Raw genomic sequence first — 9,694 nt, 5'->3', positions numbered from 1 at the left:
TATACTTTAAGGTGGGTATTGGACCAATATTTTTGTATGTTACAAACATCAGCACAAACGTATAATACCCTCCCCACTATAGTGGTGTAGGGTATAAAAAGTAAATATCATATATAGCAGTAGTAGTAAATCATTAGCTGTAGAAATAGTTAAACATAAAACATAAACTACAATTGGGGTTGTAGCTTAAAAATATAAATAATTTTATTGCTACTTTTTAAAAAGTAGCAATAGAAATCTTTGCTACTAGTTGATCATTCTATTGCTACCAAATAATTGAAGTAGCAATAGAAAAAATAAAAAACTTCAAAAAAAAAAAAAAAAAAAAAATAACAAATACACTTATCCCAACGGGAAAAATGTTCAGTACAGGGGCCTTACTAAAGGCATTATTCAAAAACACATGTACATCCAGTCGCATTGAAAAATCGTTTCAATTTTATATGCTTACTTAAAAAGGTCTGTAGATGGTCTTTCGTCGAAGGCCTTTTATAAGATTTTCAGTCGAAGGATTTGTAAAATGTTTGTTGGCAACAGCCAAAAACATTATTAATGATCTGGCAACACCAGACATTTTGAATTAAACGAATATAATTTTGTTTTCCTTTTTGTTACTTAAGTTCTTAAACCTACCTTGAATAATAAACATAGTTATTAGAAATTGTCTTTTGTTTAAATTATAATTGTACCAACGTACAATCATAACAGTGGCGACGAGAATTTTTAAGTCATAGGGAACTCACATTAACCTCGAAGATGAATAATTCATTGGAAAGCGTCATGACCAAATTGTTGGTGCAACAAAACGAGGCAGCAGCTCGTCAGCAAAGCCTGATCGAATCACTTGCAGAAATTTTACACACATCAAATTTAGCAAACGCACCACAGCCTCTTCCCAACACAGGGCAGGAACAATTGATGGATGTATTATCCAAAAGTATCAACGAGTTTTGTCATGACCCAGAATCAAATCTGTATTTTTCTAATTGGTACAGCCGTCATGAAGCACTTTTCTTAGAAGACGCAAAGTCACTTGACGACGCATCGAAAGTTCGACTTATTCTAAGAAAATTAAACCAACAAGTGTACGAGAAATACGCCGATTTTTTATTACCAAGAAAACCACAGGATCTCCAATTCAACGAAACACTGAAAGCACTCAGCGCATTATTTGATCGTAAAGAGTCACTTTTCAACTCACGGTATAATTGTCTCAAAAATTTGAAAGATGACAACGAAGACTTCATCACTTATGCCGGTAGAGTGAACAAATTATGTGAACGTTTTGAATGCAGCCAAATGACCTCACAACAATTCAAGTGTCTCATGTTCATAATAGGTCTGCAGTCACATATTTACGCGGAGGTCCGTAGCAAACTTATAACCATGTTGGATGGTAATAATGACATCACGTTGGAGAAATTAATAACCGAGGTGCAACGAATGATGGTACTTAAGAACGACGCAAGCCTAGTGGAAACACAAACACCTCAGGTAAATGCCGTATCTTATAAGAAGATGAAAAATCAACAATACGGAAACAACGTACAAAGCAAAGACGTTTATAAAAATAACAACAACAGCCCTACACGTCCCTGCTGGCAGTGTGGATCAATGCACTATGTCAAAGATTGTTCCTATACACAACACAAATGCGGAGAATGTGGAAAGGTAGGTCATAAAGACGGTTATTGTGGCTGTTTTCGCGTACAGAACACATCAAAGCAAGGCAAGCATGATCATGCATCGTACAAACGAAAACAACGCAAAGGTGAAAAGCACAACAATGATGAATTACGTACAAATGTTGTTGCCACTACACAACTACAACCAAACAACATAAAGGCAATTCACAATCATGCTGAACGACGTAAATTCATAACAGTCACAATAGCTAACAAGCAAATAAAACTTCAGTTGGATACAGCGGCTGATGTTACGATTATTTCAAAGGCAAATTGGATAATTATAGGTAAACCGCAGTTGCAGCAATGTACACAGAAAGCATCAGATGCATCGAATAACCGAATACCTATAATTGGTGAGTTTGTAACTGAAATACAACACAACGATCAAAGTCAAACTGCTACATTATATGTGACAGAGCTTGATAATTTAAATGTTTTCGGCACGGATTTAATTGAAAAATTTAATTATTGGAATGAAAATTTAAATTTTATTTGTAATGCAATATCGACAAGTGAGCAGAAGGAGATAATTTTTAACGAAATTAAGCAGACTTATCCTGAAGTCCTCCAGGACAAAACTGGACATTGTTCGAAGTTTAAATTAACACTTCACGTCAAACCAAATTCATTGCCAGTTTTCAAACCAAAAAGGCCAGTTCCCTACGCAACACTTCAATTGGTTGAAGCTGAACTAAACAGATTGGAAGCAGATGGTATAATCACACCTATAACACATTCTGAGTGGGCAGCACCGATAGTAGTTGTACGTAAACAAAACGGCAAAATACGTATATGCGGAGACTACTCAACAGGGTTGAATCAGTGTATGGAACCGAATTTTTATCCCTTACCACATGCGGATGAAATTTTTGCAAAGATGGCAAATTGTAAATATTTTAGTAAAATAGATCTCTCAGATGCTTATCTACAGTTTGAAGTCGATGATAATTCCAAGCAGCTTCTCACAATCAACACACAGAAAGGATTGTATATTTTTAATCGTTTACCACCTGGGGTAACATCAGCACCCGGGGCGTTCCAAAAAGCAATGGACACCATTCTTGCCGGACTTGACGGTGTTTTTGCATATTTAGATGACGTCATTATTGCATCGACCACAACACAGGAAAATGCAATTAAAGTGAAGGAAGTTATAGAACGTTTTAAGGAACACGGTCTTACGATTCGTTGGGAGAAATGCGAAATTTTGAAACCATCAATTAAATATCTTGGACATGTGATTGACAGCAAGGGCATTCACCCAGATCCTTCCAAGGTTGAATCAATTCAAAATATGCCACGCCCGACCAATGTGTCTGAACTTCGTTCATTTTTAGGTGCCATTAATTACTATGGTAAGTTTATAAACCAAATGCGTGATATCCGTCACCCACTGGATAATTTATTGAAGAATGAAGTAAAGTGGGATTGGACGAAGGAATGCGAGTCATCATTTCGGGAATTTAAAACACTACTACAGTCAAGACTATTGCTGACACACTATGACTCCAAACTTCCTATTTTTGTTGCTGCAGATGCATCCACGGTAGGAATTGGAGCACAAATTTTTCATAAAATGCCAGATGGTACACGAAAAGCTATTTATCACGTTTCAAGAGCACTCACGTCTGCTGAACAAAAGTACAGCCAGATTGAAAAGGAAGCATTGGCGTTGGTTTATGGATGTACTAAGTTTCATCGTATGATTTATGGACGCAGTTTTACGTTATTAACGGACCATAAACCCCTACTTTCTATCTTCGGCTCCAAAAAAGGTATACCTACACACACTGCAAATCGTTTGCAAAGATGGGCCCTTATTATGATGTCTTATGACTTTACAATTCAGTATGTAAACACAAACGACTTCGGAAATGTCGACATACTTTCCCGTCTGATCAACAATCAACCCCAGAATGAAGAGTTCGTGGTAGCAGTTGTGCAGACAGAGGACGATTTACAATTTTTACTGCAGGACAACATTAAGCACGTTCCAGTAACACATAAAATGGTTGTTATAGCTACAGCCAAGGACACTACGCTACGGAAGGTAATTCAATATATACAAGACGGATGGCCTAGCTCACCGAAGATGATACCATCGTATATTGAGCCTTACTACAACCGTAGAGAATCTTTGTCAATTGTTGACAATTGTATTATGTCTGGTGATCGAGTTGTGATCCCAGCGGTCTTTCATAAACGTATACTTAGACAACTCCACAAAGGTCATCAAGGCGTCGAACGTATGAAGAGTCTCGCTAGATCGTATGTTTATTGGCCTAAGATTGATGCCGAAATTTCAGAGTTTGTAAAGCGGTGTCAGAATTGTGCAATGTCAGCCAAGGCACCAGCAAAGTCTTTACTTAGTTCATGGCCAACACCAAATGAAGTACTAGATCGAATACACATCGATATTGCAGGACCATTACGTGGTAAATATTACTTCATATTGGTAGATGCTTTTTCTAAGTGGCCAGAAGTGGCGCAAATCTCAACAATTTCATCAAAGGAAATTACAAATCACGTTCACGAGTTTATCAGTCGTTATGGTCAACCAAAGTTCATCGTGTCTGATAACGGAACACAGTTCGTCAGCACACATTTCAGACAATTTTGCGAAGGGAGAGGAATACATCACATATGCTCACCTCCGTATCACCCCCAATCCAACGGGCAAGCAGAGCGCTTCGTGGACACCATAAAGAGGGCGCTTGAAAAATCATATTCAGATGTCTCTTCAGACGACAAGATAAACTTGTTAAACTTTCTCTCACAGTACAGAGCAACTCCAAATCCAAGTGCTCCTAATGGTAAAAGTCCATCTGAATGTTTCATTGGTAGACGTCTCCAAATACCTCTGGACCTTCTAAAGCCAGCACCAGCATCAGCTGAAAAGCGGAACATTGCAATGGAACAAGCTTACAATATTAAACATGGAACTAAGTCACGTAGTTTCAAGATAGGCGATAAAGTTTATGCCCAGGTTTTTAACGGGAATAAAATGTCTTGGACATCCGGTGAAATTATAGAACGAGTTGGCGACGTAATCTACAACGTACTTTTATCAGCACCTAGACGAAATACACTTATTAGATCTCATGTAAACCAGTTACGAGAACGATTTACAGATGAAGTTTCAACGACATATTTACATGAGGAATTCGATACATCGGAACCAGTCAATACACTCACTGAACAGCCGTTGGAACAAGAAATCGACACATCCGCCATATCTCCAGAATGGCCAAATGAAGTGGAACCAGACCCTATGGTCGAATTCGAGAATCCTGGCGAAGTCAATCAGAGCCCAGGACCACGAAGATCCACCAGAACTCATCGTGCTCCTAGACGTTACTCTCCATCTTAAAAAGAGGGAGATGTTGGCAACAGCCAAAAACATTATTAATGATCTGGCAACACCAGACATTTTGAATTAAACGAATATAATTTTGTTTTCCTTTTTGTTACTTAAGTTCTTAAACCTACCTTGAATAATAAACATAGTTATTAGAAATTGTCTTTTGTTTAAATTATAATTGTACCAACGTACAATCATAACAATGTTCTTATAAGAAATTACATTAATAATCATATTAAGTTATTCATTAAAACTTATAAAAATTGTATGAAGCAAATTTACAATATTTGATACATAATCCTTTGATAAATGTTCATGAATCATTTTAGTAGTGGAAATAGAGTCCTCCTAGAATATCTTTTGCGGAAAGGTAATGTGAGATTAATATCGCATCTTTATAATATGTATGTCTTTAGAGTGCCCACAAATCGAATTTCTATAATTTTATCCCGCAGCTTGTGCCTTTTTTCTTTTTTTCCTATTTTAATAAAAAATTAATTTCTTATGCTACCAACATTTAGGTAGAATTGCTATACAAAATTTAAGTAGCATTGCTACCTAAATAAAGTGGCAATGCTACCAAATTTCTGATTTTTGAAAAATATAATAACATTTATTGCTACTTGAAGAAAATATTTAGTGCTACTATTTAATGTATTCAACTGCTACATTAAAATATTTAAATACCAATGACTCTACTACTGCTATTAAAATTTTTATTTTTTTGCTACATCTATAACTACTGCTACCAATATCTAAAGGTAGCAGTAGTAATAGTAAATTATTTGCTGCTAGTTTTTGAAAATTTATAACTACAAAAGCAGTTATTTTTCGTTACTACAGCTACTTGTAGTCTAGTTATTTAAACACTGCCTTGCCTCATATATACATACTTAAGCCGTTTATTGTTGAATAAAATTGTGGTAATTTAAGTGAAATTTTGATGTGGGGCTATTCATAGGGAATGGGATCATATGAGGACCTATTATTATGGAATTCGTGAGGGCCATCAAGTCTAGTATGGTTTTGAAGCTTTTGACGAGATATGAGCATATTAAACATAATTATGAACTTGAAAGCCCTAGTCGGCGGGTTCAGTTGTAAGGGGGCTAGGTGAAATAATGTACCGATGTTAACCATTTTCAACAGGCTACAGGTACTATAGAAGATCATGTGTCAAATTTCATTGAATTATCTTAAATTTCGACCTGTAGTTTGATTACAAGGTTACTAGCCCTATTCGGGGGCTCAGATGTATGGAGGCTAGGTGAAATAATGGACCAATATTAACCATTTTCAATAGGATTCGTCTACGGTACCATAAGAAATAAGGTTTAAAAGCCCTTTTCGGGGTTTCAGTTGTATGGGGGCTAGGTGAAATAATGGACCGCTTCGTCCCTGCGACAATAGATGATTATATCCCAAATTTCAAGAAAATTATTCTTAGTAGATTGGTGTACTTTAAGGTGTGTATAGGACTAATATTATTGTGCGTTACAAACTTCAGTGCAAACCCAATATACCCTCCCCACTAAAGTGGGGATAGTAAGTACTTACAATTTAAATGGATAAATGTGCTCAAAAACTGGATCTTGTAATAAAACCGTCGGTTGTCTCATTATTTATATTGTGAAGAACAAAGATGTCCTCGAAAAAAGCCAATTTTAAATTTGTAGGAATTTTTTATGAAAAATATGTCATAGTATATCCTTGGATGAAAAAAAGAAACACCTTCACAAAAGAGATAAAATATGTTACTAATATGTTATGAGTTTAAAGGGGACTTAATTTACTATAGAATTTAAAATACCCAGCAAAAACTTTTATTACTATGTAAAGGGTTAAAATGCTAAAATTTATTTATACAATAGCATTTAAAGTAATTATTTTTAACAAGTTGATGTCATTGAAGGCAAGTATTTACCACTAACTCTTCGAAGTAATTAGAGAAACCAGTGAATGTAAATAGTGCGAAAAACGCGCACAGCTTCCATGTCTTTATGGAGAAGTTGTCTGAATTAATAGAAAGTGTTTTTTTTTTCTAGGGAAGAAGAGCCATTTATGAACCCATCATCATAAAATTTGGTAGACTGATTTTTGTTCTTACAAAAATTGTTTATATCGAATTTAGTCTTTATACTGGTATATTAGCATTACTAAGACAGTAATGAGCTTTGAAGTCATATTTGAGGAGGAAGGGGTCAATTTTGAACCGACACCCTCGTAAAATTTTGTAAAGATATTGTGGTTTCATAAAATTTATAGCGTTGTAGTTATAGAACTAGGACCATGATAAAATTTTTGTTGCTATTATACTTATTTCTGATACTAGCGTTATTAAGCAATTTATGAACATTAAAGTTATTTTTTGATGATGATCTTTTATTGAAGGTAGGGCCAATTTGGTTATATATTAAGCAAAATATTGTTTTCACCACAAATCTTATCAATAGTAAATATTTATGAAAAATTTCAATTCCTGTGTGGTTCGTATTGTAATAGACAAATGGACAGACTTTTGTGGGTCTAGGAAAGATATTTAATGTGTTATTGAATAAATACACCCCATTTTTATACCCTACACCACTTTAGTGGGGTGGGTATATTGGGTTTGTGCAGATGTTTGTAACATACAAAAATAGTTGTCCAATACCCACCTTAAAGTATACCAATCAGCTTTGAATCAGTCGATTACAAGGTACCGGTCGCACACACGCTTCTTTTTTGCTCAAGCACGAAGCCTATTAAAAATGGTTAAAATTTGTCCCTCCAAGTCCCATATAATCGTACCCCCGAATAGGGCCTTTGGGCTTATAATTAATTTTAATGATATATTATGTCAACAAAAGTCGACAAAACCTAGTTTTATAGAACTTTAAGTGACACTTCCGAATTTTTTACAAACTCCTCTTCAGAAAATTACTTGAGGGCCAAAATTCACTTATAAACACTAATAAAACTTTTAAATTCTACATAAATAACTTTAAAGTAGACTTAACTTCCCCTACCAACATTTATAAGGTTAGGCCTATATTTACCCTTATTCCCCTATGAGCCCTCTTAAAAAAAATCTTTTTTTTTGTCTAAATTACTTTTACTTACTTCTGGAATAAAGTTAAAAACAAACCAAATGCTTTATTTTTTGTTTGTTTAAATCCACATTTTTAACATACTAACTGGTGTAGGGTATCATATGGTCGGCTACGCCAGACTATATTTGCATACTTGTTTTTATTGTGAGTATAAAAACACAGAGGAAAGAAATTTATCTTTTGTCGTATTATAAATATTTTTCATAGTTACACACGAAATGCCAAACTGTTATTTACATTCTATCAACAATTGTTATAAAAAGAACAAAGCTTTTAAAACAAAACTGTCGACATCGAAAAAATGCAAAATATTATTTTTACGTTACATTGCCATAATTGCAACCAATATTTCGGTTTATTTTCATAATTAGATTAGTTTGCCTATAAAATCAGTTTAAGTGTTTATTATTAATACAAATCAGCATCTCATCAACATTCACATATTTTCTAAAACCTTCTTCTACTCAAAACTTATGTTAAGCTTTTATTATTAGATGACTAGATAAGTGCTATTATGCTATAAATGTCTAATTAAATGGAATGGAATATTTCAAAGGTAAAAAATTGTCATTTAATATTCAAAGCTGTGGCGAAAGAGTTAAACTATTCTATTGCTGTTGCTAATTGAAACTTTTACGAAAACAGTATTATTCTGTCTAACGAAAATATAAATAAACTCCTTTGTAAATATATTGCTAGGAAAAAGTGTGAAAGGAAATAGCAAGCCAAATAGAATACTTCTTAATGGTCTTTAAAGAAATACCAAGGAAGCTACAAATGTTGTGTACATGTATGTTGTAATTTTTACTACTGCTTTCGGCATCAACATCTTGATGATGAGAATATTTATAGGTAAATAATTAAAACATTCTTAAATTAGTTACAAACATACATATGTATATAAAAATATAGATATATACGTAGTTATATATAAATAGAAATTTATATGTAAACAAACCATATTACAAACGAACCAAACATAGAATTGTATGTATATTTGTGTATTAACATATACATATGTCTGTGTATAATAGGAAGGCTCCAAAATATTGTTCTATGTTTTTGAAATAAATGTGTAGTTTGCATGGATTCGATTTAAAGGGACCGTTAACCAAAGCCTTTATTGAACAATTGTATGAAATGATTAAAACAGAATTTTTAAGCGGAGTTCTTCCTAAAGTCCAAAACGAAAGTAGTAAACACACAAAAAGTATCTACTCTCACGAGCTTTTATAGCTTCATCCCAATTTAATACTCCTAATAAACAACAGTTGCTTTATTGCTCGCAACAACAAACCAAACATTCATTCATTCATTCATTCATTCATTCATTCATTCATTCATTCATTCATTCATTCATCCGAAATTAGGCACTGAACGCAAGCTGGCACCAAACAAATACAGATGAACAAAACATACAAACAAAAAGGAAGCAACAAAAGATATTTGATTAAAATCTAACGGAAAACATTGGAGCAAATATTGTTGTAGCACGATTGTTTTTTAAACATCTCCACAAACATTTGGTTAACTTACAAATTATTTTATTACAT

The sequence above is a fragment of the Lucilia cuprina genome, chromosome 3, assembly GCF_022045245.1.
Source record: "Lucilia cuprina isolate Lc7/37 chromosome 3, ASM2204524v1, whole genome shotgun sequence".
NCBI lineage: Eukaryota > Metazoa > Arthropoda > Insecta > Diptera > Calliphoridae > Lucilia > Lucilia cuprina.
This window is presented reverse-complemented; position numbering follows the sequence as displayed.